The sequence below is a fragment of the Camelina sativa genome, chromosome 9 (genome assembly GCF_000633955.1).
Source record: "Camelina sativa cultivar DH55 chromosome 9, Cs, whole genome shotgun sequence".
Taxonomy (NCBI): domain Eukaryota; kingdom Viridiplantae; phylum Streptophyta; class Magnoliopsida; order Brassicales; family Brassicaceae; genus Camelina; species Camelina sativa.
Genome location: NC_025693.1, coordinates 3,507,648 through 3,530,308, shown reverse-complemented (window position 1 = coordinate 3,530,308; position 22,661 = coordinate 3,507,648). Strand labels below are relative to the sequence as shown.

General features: G+C 32.7%; 3 long non-coding RNA genes across 5 annotated transcripts; all 3 read right to left on the bottom strand.

Annotated features, from left to right (window-relative positions):
* On the bottom strand, positions 1,546-10,047 carry LOC104710366. The gene is made up of 10 exons (XR_755000.2): positions 9,875-10,047; positions 9,718-9,774; positions 3,612-3,645; positions 3,433-3,518; positions 3,261-3,324; positions 3,022-3,130; positions 2,871-2,934; positions 2,588-2,675; positions 2,381-2,506; positions 1,546-2,287 (listed from the first exon to the last, which is right to left on the bottom strand). It is a non-coding gene; the product is annotated as an uncharacterized LOC104710366 (long non-coding RNA).
* Positions 14,087-15,471, bottom strand: LOC104710365. 3 transcript variants are annotated; one of them, XR_754999.1, is made up of 4 exons: positions 15,441-15,471; positions 15,069-15,159; positions 14,706-14,980; positions 14,087-14,320 (listed from the first exon to the last, which is right to left on the bottom strand). It is a non-coding gene; the product is annotated as an uncharacterized LOC104710365 (long non-coding RNA). The 3 variants fall into 3 exon arrangements; XR_002033161.1 differs by having other exon boundaries at positions 14,706-14,818; XR_754998.1 differs by having other exon boundaries at positions 14,706-15,159.
* Positions 15,855-18,636, bottom strand: LOC109126176. The gene is made up of 3 exons (XR_002033160.1): positions 18,118-18,636; positions 16,143-17,894; positions 15,855-16,013 (listed from the first exon to the last, which is right to left on the bottom strand). It is a non-coding gene; the product is annotated as an uncharacterized LOC109126176 (long non-coding RNA).

Genomic DNA, 22,661 nt, shown 5'->3' with positions numbered 1-22,661 from the left:
TCTGATGGAGAAAGATAGGAATGGGCTACCATCTCTACACCTTTGTTCTTCGCTTTTGCAAATTTGATACAATTTCTTTTTCTACTTTGGAAACAAAGCATCTCGTGGAAAATACGTCTAATTAACATAATAAACAAATTTGTACATCCAAATTAAGTGGTTAGATTCATACAACATTAATACTCAATAGTACATACAGGAATATTAAGTTATTGCATTAACAATGAATACTACTCTAACTTTTCGTTTGTTTAATTTATTTAATAAAACAAATAATATTATTTAATATAAATAAGTAATTTTTGTCTTTTTATTTTATTTTATTTTGTAATATCTCTTAGGGGATATTGATGTAATACTAATTTTTCCCTTTGAGAAATCAGGAAAATCACCACTGAAACAAAAATTAAATAGATGGCCATTTAATTCATATTGTTAGGTCCATTACATTATTAAACTCAAATACAGTTGAAATGACCCTATTCTATCATCTTCAACATTTCCTTCTCTTTCTTGTGCAATGAGAAATTTGTGTGCCTCTCCTATTTTTTTCTATATATTCATAAAAGAAAATTCAATTTCATATATTTCAGTCTCATATACTACTAAAAATTAAGATATATTTATTTTTTCTCATATGCAATAGTATGAAAATATTTAAAATGAATACGAAATAATCAAGAAGCAAATATATGGTTTTCAATGAGGATAATTGGTTATTATTATTATTATTCTTTTTTTCCTTCGAACTACTTTATAAATTAAGCGTTTACATAGTCATTGGTTATTATTTTTTTAAGACAGGTTTGAGATAATTGATTGTTTCTGTTGACAAAAAAAAAAAAAAGAATTGATTGTTTCTATATGATCATCATTTTCCCTCTTTTTCGAAAAGTCTTTCATGAAACTGAAAATTTGTTTTGTTTCGAAAACGATTGTTTCGGTCGTTTCATAACAAAAACGCTATTCCAAACAAAGATTACAACTTGAACAATTTTGTTTGGATTACACAAGGACAGTATATTTGACCACCTAAATGACGTGTTAGACGTAACATAAGCATACAAATTCGAAAAATTATTAGTTATTGATAACCATTGTATTTTGTGGCTGTCTCGTTTATTTTAGAAGAAATGAATGATTCAACCTTTTTTTTGGGTGCTAAAGTATTATTGGTACAAGTTTAGATGCTAATCAATCATCAACACTTGAGCAACTTTTAAATATTGAGCAATCAAGAAAATTCTTATACCCATCTGATATCGACATACCTTAAGGCTTTTTTTACGTTTTACCATTCTCAGATTGAGACCTGTAACGGGAAAATTCTAGCTCTTTCGGAAATTGTGTATATGTTCATTTGCCGTGGTCATATATACTGAAAGTGAATTTATAGTAACAGTTAAAATTTTGGATAATACGCTGATATAATAATAAATATTTTTATTTGTTTTTAAATATTGAAATCGTCACAAAACAAAAACCATGTTGATGAGCATGCTAATATATAAGTTAATTCCATATATATACATAAAGTAAAGTTGTACGGTTACATTTCCGGTTAGTTGCACCTACAATTTACAAAAGCGACTGTAAAACCTAACCACCGATGATCTAGTAGTGTCGGAATCATGTGACGTGTACCGACATCTAAACCATTTAAATGAAAAAAATAAAGAGATAATGATCGATTAAATTTCCTTAACATAATAACATAATTGTTTGGATTCTTTAATAGTCCAACTCATGTAAAAGAACATGCAAGAGTTACTTTTATAGTAGGGATTGCTTTTACGGTAGAAAAACAAGTTGCAGCTTCAATAGAAACTTTTTTACTAGTGTGAACTTAACCTTACCATCTTTTAACGCATCTCTCCCTTCTTAGCATAATTTATGTGCTTTGTTTGGAAGGAAGGCTAAAAAAACAATTCAATTTTTCCACATTTTTGCGCTTTAAAACACTATATTTTCTTAGTTTTTGTACCCAATGTACGAATATTTGGGAGTTTTACCTCATTTCTTTTACCTGTAAACCAATTTATGAATATTTGAGAGTTTTTTTAAGCTCACTTTTACCTGTAAGCCAATTTATGAATATTTGGGAGTTTTAGCTCACTTCTTTTATCTGTAAGCTCAATTTTTTAAGCTCACTTTTACCTGTAAGCCAATTTATGAATATTTGAGAGTTTTAACTCACTTCTTTTACCTGTAAGCTCAATTTATGAATACTAGACTTGGTGCATCTAAAAACACCAGAAAAAAGGATACGTCATCCTCCATTAAAAACCTGAAAGTAATTGCAACAAAAACCAAAGAGTCTGATGATGTAATCATTTATTTTTGCTTTCAAATATTAGCTCAGCTTTTGTTTTTTTTTTACCTTCTATTTACTGTCCGATAGTCCCCAGTGTTCCCTCTAGTAAATTTCAACCTGCTGTAGCTTCCTTCGCATTCATCAGTATTGCTTGAAATCCAACCTATTAGTGGACCACATATGACTACTTCTCTGCTTGCAAACATGACAATCGGGGTTATTCTAATATATAACAATGGAGCAAGAACCCATGTTTGTAAACACAAAACACACCTGATTCAAAGTTAGTGGTCCAGTTTTATCGCCGCAAATAGTGGTGGCAGGACCCATTGCCTCACAAGCAAGCAGATAGCCTCCGCACCTGTATAAAAGAACTGCTAAAAGAATCATATATTGTTCCCTCCCATCGTACAAGTAACATAGTGAGAAGGTAAAATAAGCATACCAAAGCCTACAAGCAAATAATAATCAGCAAAGAGAAGTTAACTCTCTCGTATGAAACTACCACAAGAAAGTAGTGGAAGAGTCTGATATAGCCAAGATAGGAAATACATACGTTAAAGTGATAGCTAATGGAAGACCGTCAGGCACTGCCACTATGAGTCTACGACAATTGTAACCTGCAGCAATAGCCGAGTATTAGCATTTCTAAAGCAAGTTAAAGATTTTTACTGCCAGATCCCTAATAGACTTAGATGGAAACATACCGCTACAGTAACAACTTTGATCACATCATCAACGACATGACCAATATTTGTCTTCCCTTTAACAAATTGAAGGCCTTAACCTCTGTTTTTTGTGTAACCTGTGAAATATCTGTAAAACAAAGAGGACATCATATGGCTGAGTTCCAAAATAATAACCAGGAAAGATATGGCTGAGTCAGAAGAATCACTAGCACAACATTTAAGAGTAGCTAAAATAACCAGTGAAAGGGTTTCTTCACCATTGTCTCCAGAGATACTGGCCATCAACAAACCCCATCAAGTGTTGACTCTAACAACAGTAACCTTGCAGAAAGAAAAGACCATTCATATCACACAAATGGAAGAGAATACAACTCTCTCCTCCGAGATAAGTTCTGATATGTAACTAGAAAATTTTGGGAGGAATCCTACCAGCATAACACCATTTCCATCTGCCACTTTACACCCACACATAAGTAATAGGTCCTTCCTAGAGTCACTCTTAACCTAAAAAGCGACTGGTAAGAGTTACACCAAAAAGAAACGAGAAAATCAGCAACTTCACTCGAGTATATTAATATAACATGGAGCAGCAACGAAAACAGCCTCACCTTCTTTGCTCCAAGAAATCAATCGCTTTAAAACCTGCAATTGTAAATAACAGTCATTAGAAACAAAGATAGTTGTGAAGTTGATCATATAATTTGGGATAAAACTTACTTTAGTATTCTACAATCCATTTGTATGGACGACATGGAAATAATCCATTACCAACCATTACCAAATTCCAAATCATTCATCCACTACCATATAACTCACCTTACTACTAGTATCCGACTTAGCCGAGGCATTTGTATAGTCAACACGGGACAGACATTCATTTATGCACCACCATCAATCCATTTCTGATTTATAAACTCATTTTATGATTAACATAAGACTGAGCCGAGGCATTTGAAGTATAGGCAACACAATCCATTTCTGATTTGCAAACTCATCTTATGAATAACATAAGACTGAGCCGAGGCATTTGAAGTATAGGCAACACAATCCATTTCTGATTTGCAAACTCATCTTATGAATAACATAAGACTGAGCCGAGGCATTTGAAGTATAGGCAACACAATCCATTTCTGATTTGCAAACTCATCTTATGAATAACATAAGACTGAGCCGAGGCATTTGAAGTATAGGCAACACAATCTGTTTCTGACTTGCAAACTCATCTTATGATTAACAGAAGATTGAGCAGAGGCATTTGTAGAGGCAACAAGGGACTGTTAATTTATATTAACTCATTCATTCATGCACCACCATCAATCCGTTTATGATTTACAAACTCATCTTATGAATAACATAAGACTGAGCCGAGGCATTTGATATATAGGCTACACAATCCGATTTTGATTTACAAACTCATCTTATGAATAACATAAGACTGAGCCGAGGCATTTGATATATAGGCTACACAATCCGATTTTGATTTACAAACTCATCTTATAAATAACATAAGACTGAGACGAGGCATGTGTAGAGGCAACAAGGGACAGTTAGAGAGGTAATTTAAATTACCTCATTCCTTCATGCACCATACCATCAATCCGTTTCTCATTTATAAACTCATCTTATGATTAACATAAGACTGAGCCGAGGCATTTGAATAGGCAACAAGAGACAGTTAGAGAGGTAATTTAAATTACCTCATTCCTTCATGCACCATACCATCAATCCGTTTCTCATTTACAAACTACCATTGTGATTAACACAAGACTGAGCCGAGACATTTGTATAGGCAACAAGAGACAGTTAGAGAGGTAATTTAAATTACCTCGTGAACCACACCATCAATCCGTTTCTCATTTACAAACTCATCTTGTGATTAACACAAGACTGAGCCGAGGCATTTGAATAGGCAACAAGAGACAGTTAGAGAGGTAATTTAAATTACCTCATTCATTCATGAACCACACCATCAATCCGTTTCTCATTTACAAACTCATCTTGGGATTAACACAAGACTGAGCAGGCATTTGTATAGGCAACAAGTGAGAGTTAGAGATGTAATTTGAATTACCTCATTCATTCATGAACCACACCATCAATCCGTTTCTCATTTGTAAACTCATCTTATGATTAACATAAGACTGAGCCGAGGCATTTGTATAGGCAACAGAGGACAAATCATTTCTCATTTATAAACTCATCTTATGATTAACATAAGACTGAGCGCAGGCATTTGAATAGGCAACAAGGTCGTTTAGGCAACACCATCAATCCATTTCTCATTTACAAACTCATCTTGTGATTAAAACAAGACTGAGCCGAGGCATTTGTATAGGCAACAAGATCGTTTAGGCAACACCATCAATCCATTTCTCATTTACAAACTCATCTTGTGATTAAAACAAGACTGAGCCGAGGCATTTGTATAGGCAACAAGATCGTTTAGGCAACACCATCAATCCATTTTTCATTTACACTCATCTTGTGATTAACACAAGACTGAGCCGAGGCATTTGTATTGGCAACAAGGAACAGTTAGAGAGGTAATTTAAATAACCTCATTCATTCATGAACCACACCATCAATCCATTTCTCATTTAAAAAATCATCTTGTGATTAACAAGAGACTGAGCCGAGGCATTTGTATAGGCAACAAGGGACAGTGAGAGAGGTAATTTAAATTACCTCATTCATTCATGAATGACACCATCAATCCATTTCTCATTTGTATACTCATCTTATGATTAACATAAGATTGAGCCGTGGCATTTGTATAGGCAACAAGATCGTTTAGGAAACACCATCAATCCATTTTTCATTTACAAACTCATCTTGTGATTAACACAAGACTGAGCCGAGGCATTTGTATAGGCAACAAGGGACAGTGAGAGAGTTAATTTAAATTACCTCATTCATTCATGAACCACACCATCAATCCGTTTCTCATATGTATACTCATCTTATGATTAACATAGGACTGAGCCGAGGCATTTGTATAGGCAACAAGGGACAAATCGTTTCTCATTTATAAACTCATCTTATGATTAACATAAGACTGAGCCGAGGCATTTGTATAGGCAACAAGGGACAAATCGTTTCTCATTTATAAACTCATCTTATGATTAACATAAGACTGAGCCGAGGCATTTGTATAGGCAACAAGGGACAAATCGTTTCTCATTTATAAACTCATCTTATGATTAACATAAGACTGAGCCGAGGCATTTGTATAGGCAACAAGGGACAAATCGTTTCTCATTTATAAACTCATCTTATGATTAACATAAGACTGAGCCGAGGCATTTGTATAGGCAACAAGGGACAAATCGTTTCTCATTTATAAACTCATCTTATGATTAACATAAGACTGAGCCGAGGCATTTGTATAGGCAACAAGGGACAAATCGTTTCTCATTTATAAACTCATCTTATGATTAACATAAGACTGAGCCGAGGCATTTGTATAGGCAACAAGGGACAAATCGTTTCTCATTTATAAACTCATCTTATGATTAACATAAGACTGAGCCGAGGCATTTGTATAGGCAACAAGGGACAAATCGTTTCTCATTTATAAACTCATCTTATGATTAACATAAGACTGAGCCGAGGCATTTGTATAGGCAACAAGGGACAAATCGTTTCTCATTTATAAACTCATCTTATGATTAACATAAGACTGAGCCGAGGCATTTGTATAGGCAACAAGGGACAAATCGTTTCTCATTTATAAACTCATCTTATGATTAACATAAGACTGAGCCGAGGCATTTGTATAGGCAACAAGGGACAAATCGTTTCTCATTTATAAACTCATCTTATGATTAACATAAGACTGAGCCGAGGCATTTGTATAGGCAACAAGGGACAAATCGTTTCTCATTTATAAACTCATCTTATGATTAACATAAGACTGAGCCGAGGCATTTGTATAGGCAACAAGGGACAAATCGTTTCTCATTTATAAACTCATCTTATGATTAACATAAGACTGAGCCGAGGCATTTGTATAGGCAACAAGGGACAAATCGTTTCTCATTTATAAACTCATCTTATGATTAACATAAGACTGAGCCGAGGCATTTGTATAGGCAACAAGGGACAAATCGTTTCTCATTTATAAACTCATCTTATGATTAACATAAGACTGAGCCGAGGCATTTGTATAGGCAACAAGGGACAAATCGTTTCTCATTTATAAACTCATCTTATGATTAACATAAGACTGAGCCGAGGCATTTGTATAGGCAACAAGGGACAAATCGTTTCTCATTTATAAACTCATCTTATGATTAACATAAGACTGAGCCGAGGCATTTGTATAGGCAACAAGGGACAAATCGTTTCTCATTTATAAACTCATCTTATGATTAACATAAGACTGAGCCGAGGCATTTGTATAGGCAACAAGGGACAAATCGTTTCTCATTTATAAACTCATCTTATGATTAACATAAGACTGAGCCGAGGCATTTGTATAGGCAACAAGGGACAAATCGTTTCTCATTTATAAACTCATCTTATGATTAACATAAGACTGAGCCGAGGCATTTGTATAGGCAACAAGGGACAAATCGTTTCTCATTTATAAACTCATCTTATGATTAACATAAGACTGAGCCGAGGCATTTGTATAGGCAACAAGGGACAAATCGTTTCTCATTTATAAACTCATCTTATGATTAACATAAGACTGAGCCGAGGCATTTGTATAGGCAACAAGGTCGTTTAGGCAACACCATCAATCCATTTTACATTTACAAACTCATCTTGTGATTAAAACAAGACTGAGCCGAGGCATTTGTATAGGCAACAAGGTCGTTTAGGCAACACCATCAATCCATTTTACATTTACAAACTCATCTTGTGATTAAAACAAGACTGAGCCGAGGCATTTGTATAGGCAACAAGGGACAGTTAGAGAGGTAATTTAAATTACCTCATTCATGAATGAATGACACCATCAATCCGTTTCTCATTTGTATACTCATCTTATAATTAGCATAAGACTGAGCCGAGGCATTTATATAGGCAACAAGGGACAAATTGTTTCTCATTTATAAACTCATCTTATGATTAACATAAGACTGAGCCGAGGCATTTGTATAGGCAACAAGGTCGTTTAAGCAACACCATCAATCCATTTCTCATTTACAAACTCATCTTGTGATTAAAACAAGACTGAGCCGAGGCATTTGTATAGGCAACAAGGTCGTTTATGCAACACCATCAATCCGCTTCTCATTTATAAACTCATCTTATGATTAACATAAGACTGAGCCAAGGCATTTTTATAGGCAACAAGGTCGTTTAAGCAACACCATCAATCCATTTCTCATTTACAAACTCATCTTGTGATTAACACGAGACTGAGCCGAGGCATTTGTATGAGAGGTAATTTAAATTACCTCAAACTGTCCCTTGTTGCCTATACAAATGCCTCGGCTCAGTCTTATGTTAATCATAAGATGAGTATTTCATGAATGAATGAGGTAATTTAAATTACCTTTAACTGTCCCTTGTTGCCTATACAAATGCCTCGGCTCAGTCTTATGTTAATCATAAGATGAGTATTTCATGAATGAATGAGGTAATTTAAATTACCTTTAACTGTCCCTTGTTGCCTATACAAATGCCTCGGCTCAGTCTTATGTTAATCATAAGATGAGTATTTCATGAATGAATGAGGTAATTTAAATTACCTTTAACTGTCCCTTGTTGCCTATACAAATGCCTCGGCTCAGTCTTATGTTAATCATAAGATGAGTATTTCATGAATGAATGAGGTAATTTAAATTACCTTTAACTGTCCCTTGTTGCCTATACAAATGCCTCGGCTCAGTCTTATGTTAATCATAAGATGAGTATTTCATGAATGAATGAGGTAATTTAAATTACCTTTAACTGTCCCTTGTTGCCTATACAAATGCCTCGGCTCAGTCTTATGTTAATCATAAGATGAGTATTTCATGAATGAATGAGGTAATTTAAATTACCTTTAACTGTCCCTTGTTGCCTATACAAATGCCTCGGCTCAGTCTTATGTTAATCATAAGATGAGTATTTCATGAATGAATGAGGTAATTTAAATTACCTCATTCATTCATGAAATACTCATCTTATGATTAACATAAGACTGAGCCGAGGCATTTGTATAGGCAACAAGGGACAAATCGTTTAGGCAACACCATCTATCAGTCTAACTCATCTTTTAATTAGTATAAGACTGAGCCGAGGCATAAGAGACAGTTAGAGAGGTAATTTAAATTACCTCATTAATGTGTTGGTGAACACCCGTTGTGATCATAAAACGTAAACACATACAAAACAAACAAAAACAAGCACATGAAAAGAAACAAACACAACCAGATGAAGAAACAAGAATGTGAAACTCAAGAAAAAAAAAAAGTCGTATGATTCAACTTAACTCCAAGACATAATCTTGGATCTGAAAATAGGAAAAACAAAACACTGAACCGAGAAAACTTGGAAAACAAAAGAAAAATTGAAGCCATCAACATAATTAACCACAAACTAGACCAAAGACAGACCAAACAAACAAATCCCTAATGTAACCCAAAAGATCAATTGAAGCCGTCAACATAAATTAACCACAAACTAGACCACATGACTTGTAGGTACGCGAAAAAAAAAAAGACAAGCTTTAGAGAGAATGTAAGCAATTAAAAAAAGGAACTTTAGAATCATAAGTACCTCTTCGAAGAACTTTCACAAGCGGAACACTTGAATGATGATCTTGTGGATGAAACCCTAATCACAAAAGAGACATATAAAACCCAATTATCCTTGAATTCAGAAACCAAATATAAAAGAAATAACAATATCTACTTGAAAAAAGAACAATCTTTACCTGAGATTTCCAAGACCTTAGATCGGTAAAAGTCGGGAAGAATCAAACAGTGATGCGGCAGTAAAACCCTAATCAAAGAAATCTACGGCAGAATCGAAGATTGGGGAAAAAAATTCAAAGCTGTGCGCATCGTTTCGCCGAAAACCCTAATTTGATAATCGTTGAGAAAAGTGTTAAAGCACTGTTGCCTTTGTCTCTGTATATTTAGAGACACATCTGATTGTTTAAACTACGTCGTAGTGGCACATGAAAAAAAAAAAAAGGAAATACTGTAAACGAAAAAGAAAATATTGAGATGACAGCTGTGATGGCAATTTAGGAGCGTGCGTCAAAACTACGTCGTTATAGAACGGTACCTTGCGTCAAACGAGCTCCGGTGGCGGTGGATGCGCTTGATCCAGGCCCATAGTGATTTTAGGGCCAATAATTTGTTCTCTCGCCTAGTTACGGATTTATCTTTATAATTATCATCATCTTTTTTTTTTCAACAATATGCACTGGTTCAAATCAAATTGGCAAGTGGCTGTTGTGAGTCAGAACTACGTCGTTAGCCTTTGTCTCTGTATATGTTTAGACACATCTGATTTGCTAAAAACTGCGTCGTTGGCTCGGAGCGGCACGTTGCATTGTTTAGTTCTTTTATTTATTTACCAAATAACATTTCCTTGTTCTGTCTGTCTGTCTGTCTACTCTAGATATTTTCCATATGTAAATTAGAAATCTTAAATAGTTGATAGAAAAACAAAACAGAGAAATATATCTATGGACTAACAGAAACTATATCCAACTATGCATCCGTTCCCTTTTAGGCTCCTAAAGCTTCCCGTAATAATCTTTTTCATCCAACCAAATAATCACCCTTTACATCAATTAAAGAAAACAAAATTTTATTATATACTAGATATTCAGTCACCGTATACCGCCAGACTATATTTTTCTGTTTAGAAATATAATTTTTTTTTTATATTAACTATATATGTATATAATATATTATATATTTTTTAATCTACTATACTTTTACATCAATACATTATATAGTGTATAATTTCTATTGTCTAGTAGTTGTTTTATTTACAAGTTAGGATATCCTTATTATTCATCAAATTTAATTTAGTCAAACAAATATATTTTTATGATTTTTCTTTTTCATTTACAATAATAGTATTACATAATATATTATATTTTTATAATTATATGATTATACTATAATGTATTGAAGATAAATAATAATTGTAAAATTAATGTTAAAAGTATGATTGTAAATAAGTTCCAATTCCAGAATTTATTTCATAAATATCTCCAAAAATGTATATATAGATTTACACAATTGTTGGTGTTGGGTTTCGACGATCGTAAGACCCATAGGAAAGGCCCAATAAGTAGTAATTGTCGCTCGAGATAATGGGCCTGGTGGAGGCCCAGAGAGTAGGGTCGTATGGAGGAGACGCCAAGTCAAAGTCTGGGAGAGGATCTCAGAATCACGGGCCGAGATTGTTGGAAGAGATAGTTTCGAAGCCAGTTTTCTATTTAAATAGTCGGATTTTGATTAGAAAACACACATGTAATTTTTGAACAAGACAACAAATTCAAATCAATACAAAATCCAGTTCGACATTCTTCATTATTTTTGTCGATTTATATCGAAAGTCTGCCCAGATCTTATTTTCCATTAAAATTCCTTAAATTGTTGTTTCTGATATCAACAACAACACAGAGCCAAAAAGGAACAAACAATGTGAAAAATAGAATTTCGAATGCCATTACAAAGCCAACTCTATTAAACCAGTTTAATTTGGCTTAAGATATCTTTTAATCGAAAGAAGAAAAAAAAATTATATTCTAAAGGATGTTATAGTTAATCTTGACCTTATTTTTATTTGTCTACATCTCAAACAGAGAGTCATCGATATGATTTGGAGGCGCAATAACATGCGAAATTATGCACTTCTCTAACAAAATTGTAGGTTTCACGTTCAACATAACAACTGTAATTAATACAGGCCATGTCAGGCCACAAGCGTCTGAGTAGAAAGAAATAAAACTACAGTTTCACTGATACGTTTCGTTCGGTTTTGTATATCCCCTATGGTCGTTAGGTTATTGCATAATATTTTATTTAAAAAAAAAACTTTTAAAAATAATCATATAAATTATATTTTATTCTAAAATTATAATATAAATAAAAAAAAGTTCTAATCTGTGTTAGAACAAGGATCTTAATCTAATATTAAGTTATTACATTAACAATAAATACTACTCTAACTTTTCGTTTGTTTAATTTAGTTAATACAATAAATAATATTATTTAATATAAATAATTAATTTTTGTCTTTTTATTTTATTTTAATTTGTAATATCTCTTAGATGATATTGATGTAATACTAATTTTTCCTTTTGAGAAATCAGGAAAATCACCATTGAAACAAAAATTAAATAGATGGCCATTTAATTCATACTGTTAGGTATATTACATATTAAACTCAAATACAGTTGAAATGACCCTATTCTATCATCTTCAACATTTCCTTCTCTTTCTTGTGCAATGAGAAATTTGTGTGCCTCTCCTATTTTTTTCTATATATTCATAAAAGAAATTCAATTTCATATACTTCAGTCTCATATACTACTAAAAAATTAAAATATATTTATTTTTCTCATATGCAATAGTATGAAAATATTAAAAATGAATACGATATAATCAAGAAGCAAATATATGGTTTTCAATGAGGATAATTGATTATTATTTTTTTAAGACAGGCTTGAGATAATTGATTGTTTCTGTTGACAAAATAACAAATTGATTGTTTCTATTTTTTTTTTTTTTGACAAACATTGATTGATTGTTTCTATATGATCATCATTTTCCCTCTTTTTCGAAAAGTCTTTCATGAAACTGCAAATTTGTTTTGTTTCGCAAACGTTTGTTTCGGTCGTTTCCTAACAAAAACACTATTCCAAACAAAGATTACAACTCGAACAATTTTGTTTGGATTACACAAGGACAGTATATTTGACCACCTAAATGACGTGTTAGACGTAACAAGCATACAAATTCGAAAAATTATTAGTTATTGATAACCATTATATTTTGTGGCTGTCTCGTTTATTTTAGAAGAAATGAATGATTCAACCTTTTTTTTGGGTGCTAAAGTCGTTATAAGTACAAGTTTAGATGCTAATCAATCATCAACACTTGGGCAACTTTAAATATTGAGCAATCAAGAAAATTCTTACACCCATCTGATCTTGACATACCTTAAGGCTATTTTTACGTTTTAACATTCTCAGATTCCAACGTATGTTTTGAAGGAGACTGCAAAACATTGATCTATACTTTGAAGGAGACTGCAAAACATTGATCGACCGTCTCAATGGTTCTTTACAAGATGTTTCCATTCATAGTCTATTACAAGATATCAGACACTGCTCTAGAAATTTTTCTCATGTAATTTTTTCATTTATTCATCGTATAAACAATGAGATTGTCCATTTATTAGCTAAATTGGGATGTAACACATTAGATTATTATTCAGCTCCTTCCAATCCACCTGTATGGATCATGGAACCTTTGTACTTGGACAAATTTTATTCTGAATAAATTTCTTTTGCTGAAAAAAGAAAAAAAAACATTCTCAGATTAAGACCTGTAGCGGGAAAATTCTAGCTCTTTCGGAAATTGTGTATATGTGTATTCACTTGCCGTGGTCGTATATACTTTTTTTTTTCTCAAACGCTGTGCTTGTATATACTGAAAGTGAATTTATAGTAGCAGTTAAATTTTGGATAATACACTACAAGAAAACATGAAATTAACGACTACACTATTAGTCACTATTTAGTCGCTAAATGGTGTTTTACGACCAAATAGCGACTAAAACCTGTTGTCGTAAATTGTTAGTCGGTAAGAAAAATTAGTCGTAAATTAGTCGCTAAATAGCGACTACATTACAACTAATGTTTGCAGTCGTAAGCGTAGTCGTAATGTAGTCGCTAAATTTAGCGACTACGTTACGACAAATTTTACGATTACGAACAATAGTCTTAACATAGTTGCCAAATTTAGTGACTAATTACCGACTATAGTTGTATTTATGTATTTATACAGTATTTGTACATTATTGTATTTATACAATATTTATACAAATTATAAATATATATTATTAATTGTTTTAAATATATTTAAATTATGAATAATGTTTTTTGAATACTATATTTATTATTATAAACCATGATTATAAAAAAACTGTATTACAAAATAAAATTAAAAATCATAATTAGAAATAAGAATCTTCATCCTCCTCAAAAAAACATAATTAGAAAAAAAAAAATAGATGAACAGCTACATAATAAATGGTTTGTAGCACATTCTCAATTGCTTGGTATCCCATCATTGAAGCCTAAGTAGTTCCCACTAATGTTCCCAGAGCAACTCATTTCTTCAAGTACCTTCAGAACAAACAAACAAAAAAGGTATCATGGGGACACATTTCCCAGTATCAATATAACAGAATTTCAAAATCGAGACTAGAAATGTGAAGCCATCAGAACAAGCAATTCACTATAACTAACATGTCCTCTAGCTTAAAAACGTGAGTGTGAGTATGGTGACTCTAGTTAAAGAGTGCAGACAAAACAAGTGTCTATAGATCGGGTTTACCAAATAACTCTTGACAAATTCAACAAAAAGCCTCACAAAAAGTACAACAGAGGCTGCTAAACAAATGACTCTCTGACATAATTAATAAAAGTCTCACAGCAATAAGTAGCAAAGTAAATATATTGTACCGTAATAGCAAAGGATAAGAAAATGTCTTCACAAATGAAAGTTTACCTTCCACTCTGAAATAAAGTTGTATATCATGAGCTCTGTCTAAGAGTGTGCTTGAGCATGGTGACCATGAGTATCCTTGCAACGAACAGACAAAGAACATGACCTCGCAGGTCCTACAACAAGATTCAGATTTTAGCTCGGACCCAAATTAATGCAGCTCAAATCTATGATTCTACTCACCTATCACAGAACACAAATCAATCAATAGAGCTATAAACCTAACTATATATCTGATGAATAGAAAAATGGAGAAGAATAAGAAGAAGAATTTGCACCTGCGCAAGCAAGTAATCAACTTTAACTCATTTGAACCCTAAAATATATCTGAAAATTGGAAGGTAAGGAAAAAATAACAGAGAACACCTTTCTGGTGGCGCAACCGAAGCCGCCAAATTCAGAGCGCTCAGCATCGTATTGACGAGCTTCGCTCTCAGTGTCATCAAGGGGTTCTGATCTGTAAACAAAGCGAAAAAGAGTTCAATTATTCACATCGTGTAACATATACCTAATACTAGCAAGTGATGAACACAGAACAAGATAAGTCATAAAAATCAAAGCTTGAGATAGCCTCACAATCTTAATTTGCTCAACCTCGTGAAAATTCTCGAATCCAAATACATTTGTAACTGAAATTTCAAGTGTCTATATCGAAATTGAGACTCTAATAGCAATGTGAAACCCCTAGGAATCTAGAGCCAATTTCTAAAAGGGAATCGAAAGCAAAGAGATAATTACGATAGGGAAATCGAGAGGGTTGCGACNTAGTTTCAAAGCCAATAAAGGTATATAAGGTACAGTAATCCGTTATAAGAATGGCTTTGAAACTCCCCCATTCCTGTCTTTTGCAGCGAAAGTTGAAGCTGCAGCGTCAGCCTTTCTTCTTCCTGCTCGAATTACTCCTTCTTTTTCATTCGCATACTTGACTCAAGGATCGTGTACGGTTGGGTGGACTCGGTCACGTTCAGTATGAGATCTATTACCTACCTTCTGCGCGCCTTCCTCTTCTTTGCCGACATCTCCTGCCGACATCTCATCGACATCACGCACGTAACTTATTAGATCGGAGCCTTTAGACGACGCTTCAGAAGTCTTTGATCGTACGTTCTTCGGCCCCAGATGGAGATTCTAGTGACCCATATGAAACATCACCGAGGGAGGCTAGAGATGATACACACCACTTGCGTCTTGAATTGCCCAATGATGAGGATTGGAGTCCTTTGGTAGTGTGTCCTGAGTGGCGGAGCAGTATGACGAGCTTCGCTCTTGGATCTGAGATCCGCAAAAATGCTATGGTACCAAATCTAAAAACTTGAGAGGATGAAAAATACGACAAGATGAGATCGAATAGAATGAAGCAACGGGAGGAGGAGAGAAAGGAGAAAGAAGAGAAAGTTAATCGGCTAAAGAGACAAAGGAGAAAGAAGAGAAGGAAAAAACCTTGTCCGTTGCAGAGAAAGGTAATCCCTCGGTGAAGGAGACGAAAGAGAAAGAAGAGTAGGAAAAAACCTTGTCCATTGGATTAAATTAATCAAAGGTTGATAGTGTAATCCATGTGTTTACATATCATCCAATAAAAAGCTTTCATATTTTAAAGAGTAATTTGTTGGATCAAAACTTTATACTTATAATATATTTTGCAATTCTGGGTCTATAATTCAGGAAATGAGATTTGAAATTTATGATTTGGGAACTGGGGTTTTGAAATTTAGAAGAATATTATATTTGATTTAGATTTAAAAATAATTTGTTTTAGGTTTTAAAATGACTAAGTTTAATAAATTTTGTAAGTATATAGTTGTTGGAAATATTGATTTATATGTAAATACTAAATAGTTTTACATATTGGTTTTATAGATATTCAGTGGTTATATTTTGGCCTTTTGGGTGAATGATTTATGATTTAATTTCTATATATGAACTATAAAGGTTTTAAATTTAAGGTTAAGGGTTTTGGAGCTTTAGTTTGGGGTTTGGGGTTAAGTTTTGGTAAAAATATAAGATTTGGAAAATTATAGATATTAAAGCTTTGCTTTATGATATATATATATATATATAATGGTTATGGTTTGGTTTTATGGTTTATGAATTAATTTTTAGAAGATTAAGAATTTAAACTTCAAGATTTAGATTTGATGATCTAGGTTTTGAAGTTTGGTTAAAGGTTTGGGGGTATAGGGTTTAGGGTTAAGTTTTGGAAAAATTAGATTTTACTTTAAGCATTAAAACTTGGTTTTATGTATATATAAGAATGGTTATGTTTTAGTTTTATGGTTTACAAAATAATTTCTAAGATTAAGAATTGAATTCAAGATTTAAGCTTTAAGTTTATGATTTAGGTTTTGGAGTTTGGTTAAGGGTGTGGAGTTAAATTTTGAAAATTTTGATGTTCTTAAATAGCGACTGATATACGACTTATTGGCGACCTTTACCATGAGTCGCATCATAGTCGTTAAATTAACGACTATTTCACAACTACATGTTCTGTTATGCAATATAGTCATAAAATAGTCGTTAAATTATGACTAAATTACCGACTACTGTAAACAGTCGCAAAATAACGACTATTATATCACTAAATTTTTGTAGTCGTAAAATTGTTGCCAAATAGTTGCTAAATAGTCGCTAAAAATAGCAACTACATATGTAGTCGCCATTTGTAGTTGGAAAAAGGGTTTTGTGCAAAAAAATCCTCCAATTAATATTTTTTTGCAAGAATACCTTCTACATCAAATAAATGCAGGTCAATACTATCATCTCAAAAGTCACCCGCAATATAACCCTTCTCTATATTGATGAGGGGGCAGAATAAAATTCTTGTTGTTTTTGAGGGAAAAAAACGACAAAGCATTAAAATTTATTTATTTTTAATTAAAAAAATAATTATGTCTTTGTCTTCTTCCTCCATCTCTGCAAGTTCCTTACTGGACACTAAGATTTTCAAAGGCAGCCAAGCTAAACCATGACTGATATTATCTAGAGCTAACTTAAACAATTACCCAAAACAATCGAGTTTCAGACCCATTCTCATACAACCGTCCTCGCCTGCACACACAAACCGAGAGATGCTAAGAGATCAAAAAATCAACTTCACACCACAAAGGAATACATTTTTGTTCTGTTAATCACTTGGCAAAGGATTGAAGTAACCCAAGACCTCAAGATGCTTCTCGTCTCTTGGGGATCTGCTATCTGCGGTCATAACCCAAAAAACCAAAGGATAATAACTTTATAATAGCTTTTAATTCAGGAAAAATAAGTTTGATACCCTTATTCTCATTCTTGATAGACCGTATATTAAAGATAGAAGTTCTCTTCAATATTCTTAGTTTTCTAATTAAAACGATCTTAAAAAATTAGAAGAAACTAAATTGCAATTAAGAAAAGAAAAATTAAATTGTATTCTCACAACTACCAGTGTTCACGTTCTCCACACAAGCAGCGATCTCATCTCCGGCTGTCCGGTACAGTCGACATCAACATCCATTAATTCCTTTTTTTTTTTAGAAAAATATTATCTTCATAAAGCACTTGATTGGATCCTTAAGTTTCTTTCCTATAACTTTCGATCTAAAAAAACAACGAGAGAGAAGACGAATTTTAAATATAAGGAAACAATTTTGGAATCTAAGAATTGCAATCGTAATCGAGTGAGGAACTTGCAGAGATGGAGGAAGAAGACAAAGATATAATTATTTTTTAATTAAAAATAAATAAATTTTAATGTTTTGTCGTTTTTCCCCTCAAAACAACCAGATTTTTATTCTGCCACCTCATCGAGAAGGGTTATATTGCGGGTGACTTTTGAGATGATAGTATTGATTTGCATTTATTTGATGTGGAAGGTATTCTTGCAAAAAAAATTAATTGGAGGGTTTTTTTGCACAAAACCTTTAGAAAAACCATGTTTTTTTGTAGTGATACGCTGATATAAGTAAAAAACATTTTTATTTGTTTTTAAATATTGAAATCGTCACAAAACAAAAACCATGTTGATGAGCATGCTAATATAAGTTAATTCCATATATATATATACATAAAGTTGTACGGTTACATTTCCGGTTAGTTGCACCTACAATTCACAAAAGCGACTGTAAAACCTAACCACCGATGATCTAGTAGTGTCGGAATCATGTGACGTGTACCGACATCTAAACCATTTAAATGAAAAAAATAAAGAGATAATGATCGATTAAATTTCCTTAAAAACATGCAAGAGTTACTAAGTAGTAAGTACCGACATAGATAGTGTACTGGGTACGTTCTGCATCGAGCTCAAGAAGAGATCCCAGTACATGTACATCGCCCTACACATTAATATTTTTTTATAATTTCTATATATATATATATATATATTTTGTTAACATTACAATATATCATTTTGAATAATAATTTATCAATTTTGGGTTCTTTATCGACCTCATAATTACGACCGACGTACAGAATATAACTAATTTTAGGAAGTGATGAGTAGCTTTCTAAAAGGATTATAATTTGAGATGATTAAACTTTGGCCCTCATTGAATTGTCCACCACGAGCTAGAACATTATAAGATAGCAATAATACGAAAACATCCTATAAATCTCTTATACATTAGTTAAAAAGCATTTAACATGCTCTAAACTGATGTGTGTTAATTTTTAGACCGACTCTAATTCTAGTGTTACGGATACAACAAAACTACAACAAAGGAACAAAAAAAAAAAGAAAAAAAGAATAACCTTTTTAGTTATAATCCAACGACAGTTACAACGAAGACTTCAGTTGGCAGGAAATTAATCGACGGCTGAGATGTAACATTGAGAAAAGGGTTCCGATACTGACACGTGGCATGTTCCCTACACATGTTGTCCTTGTACTCTCGCCACAGCAAAAGCTCACGCTGTCGGCTGAGATTTCATTATCTAAAAGTATAAGTTTTATATTCTTTTGTATTTTTCTTCTCCACAATTAAAAAAAAAAGAAATACGAACATGACATGATATCATATCTAAAATTTTAAGGAGTTCGAAATTGAAGCTATATATATATAGCGGAGATAAAGCTATAATTTTATAACTAATTAGTGTCATTAAAAAGTGTGTTATGAGAAAAATCTACCGTACTTAATTTACGGAAATTCCTTGAAATTGTAAGTCGTAAGTATGAAATGGGATCTACCTACAAACAAACTCTAATAAAACGCATCGTGGCACTAACTAAAGACAAGAAGACGTGATAGCGATGCGCACCAGAACCGCCTCTCAATTCTTTAATTCGAAACATATTACAAAATTTGTTTTATCAGAGTTATAGCACTTATTTTTGTTCATTTCTGTAAATAACTCTATTTCAATATTATTATGACGGAAATTTTAAATCAAAGTTCATGTTTTGATTTTTTTTTTCTTAACTTTGAGGAAACCTTAAAATCATTTCATATTTTTTCTTGTTCTGATTTAATTACATGCTTTTCGTATAATTTTTAAAAACGTATTATAAATCTTTGTTTTAAATCTTTAACTTCTCTTTTTGACTCAGTTCAAGCTAAATGTCAGATTTTTTTACAAAAATAACTTTTCTGCAAATAAAATCTTTACAAAAAATGAATTATTCATTATGTATAAATAGATCAGTTTCATATGAAGGAACGGTCAGTTAGGTGTTTTGTAATAGTAATTAGTACTATAATTACATGGAAAAGAAAACAGTAGATTTCATTTCATATTTTCGTTTGATTTGTACATAGTTCGTATGCATAGTTTTCCACATGATTTTCACATTGTCAATGGGTTTTTTTTTTGGTTTTTGGTTTTTTAAGATATGACCAAATGTTGATCTTAGTAAATATAATTTTTGTATTTGTTATGACACGTAATTTTACGTACTACTGCTTATAATACGTAGGTCCATCCGTACTTAGAATAATTTTATCTTCCACAAATACAAAATCCATCACTAATAACTGCAATTTTGTTTTTTACATTTTAGGAAAATTTTGCACAAAAAAAAAAGGAAAATCAAATTTATACATGATGTGTTACTACTATTGTATCAAGTACTTCTGCTAATTTTAATTGCTAAACTTTTATACTAGTAAGTAGTAAGTATGCAAACAACAAATATGCTCCAAAAACAACTCAGTTTTGTTTTATAATTTATCTTTTCGGATTAAGTTCGAGCTTAATGTCAGTTTTTTGAATATTATTAATATGTAGTTTTTTTTTTCCCCAAAAAAAGAAAAGAAAAAATGTAGTTATATTCTTCCATAATTTCAAATGCATTTTTTTACATCAATTATTAAAAAGAATCAGTCAATGTGTTTGTTAGTTCGATTCACATTCGAGTCTTCCGGTATTTGTTAAATTGATTACAACCATATTGATGGGCCTGATTCCATCAAACGATGATTTGTCTATGACGTTTTGACACAACTAAAACCTGCTATATTATTATGTCATGTCACTGTGAAAAGTCTATAATCCTTTAAAATATGTCCGCAAGATAATAAGAGGAAAGATAGGAACGTTTTTCTCTTTCAGGTACGAATATCGAGAACCTTTTCCAGCCAAAATTTCCAACGCCGGTGAGGCTCCTGTCCGTCAGCGTCGGGATCTAATCGATCCAGCTTTTACTTGTTTGGTTCCTTCTCTGATTAGTGTATCTCTCTTTAAGTTTTTTCTTTACTTTTTCCCCCTTTTAACCCTTTTTCAATCCCTAATAAAACTTGTCTTAGACCCATCCAAAAACCATTGCATGCTCCCACCAATCTATCATTCATCGGAGATCCTCTTTCTGTCAAACTCGGGCAGCCCAAATTTTCACCATTCACCATGTCATTTACTTGTGGAACTAGGATTTTCTCCTGTGGACCTAGTCTCCATAGTCGAACCAAACAGAGGCCAACGATGTCTCCCGCCGACCTGTCAATCACCGGAGATGCTCCTTGGAGCACAAATTTATCGGCTTATNTAGTAAATATAATTTTTGTATTTGTTATGACACGTAATTTTACGTACTACTGCTTATAATACGTAGGTCCATCCGTACTTAGAATAATTTTATCTTCCACAAATACAAAATCCATCACTAATAACTGCAATTTTGTTTTTTACATTTTAGGAAAATTTTGCACAAAAAAAAAAGGAAAATCAAATTTATACATGATGTGTTACTACTATTGTATCAAGTACTTCTGCTAATTTTAATTGCTAAACTTTTATACTAGTAAGTAGTAAGTATGCAAACAACAAATATGCTCCAAAAACAACTCAGTTTTGTTTTATAATTTATCTTTTCGGATTAAGTTCGAGCTTAATGTCAGTTTTTTGAATATTATTAATATGTAGTTTTTTTTTTCCCCAAAAAAAGAAAAGAAAAAATGTAGTTATATTCTTCCATAATTTCAAATGCATTTTTTTACATCAATTATTAAAAAGAATCAGTCAATGTGTTTGTTAGTTCGATTCACATTCGAGTCTTCCGGTATTTGTTAAATTGATTACAACCATATTGATGGGCCTGATTCCATCAAACGATGATTTGTCTATGACGTTTTGACACAACTAAAACCTGCTATATTATTATGTCATGTCACTGTGAAAAGTCTATAATCCTTTAAAATATGTCCGCAAGATAATAAGAGGAAAGATAGGAACGTTTTTCTCTTTCAGGTACGAATATCGAGAACCTTTTCCAGCCAAAATTTCCAACGCCGGTGAGGCTCCTGTCCGTCAGCGTCGGGATCTAATCGATCCAGCTTTTACTTGTTTGGTTCCTTCTCTGATTAGTGTATCTCTCTTTAAGTTTTTTCTTTACTTTTTCCCCCTTTTAACCCTTTTTCAATCCCTAATAAAACTTGTCTTAGACCCATCCAAAAACCATTGCATGCTCCCACCAATCTATCATTCATCGGAGATCCTCTTTCTGTCAAACTCGGGCAGCCCAAATTTTCACCATTCACCATGTCATTTACTTGT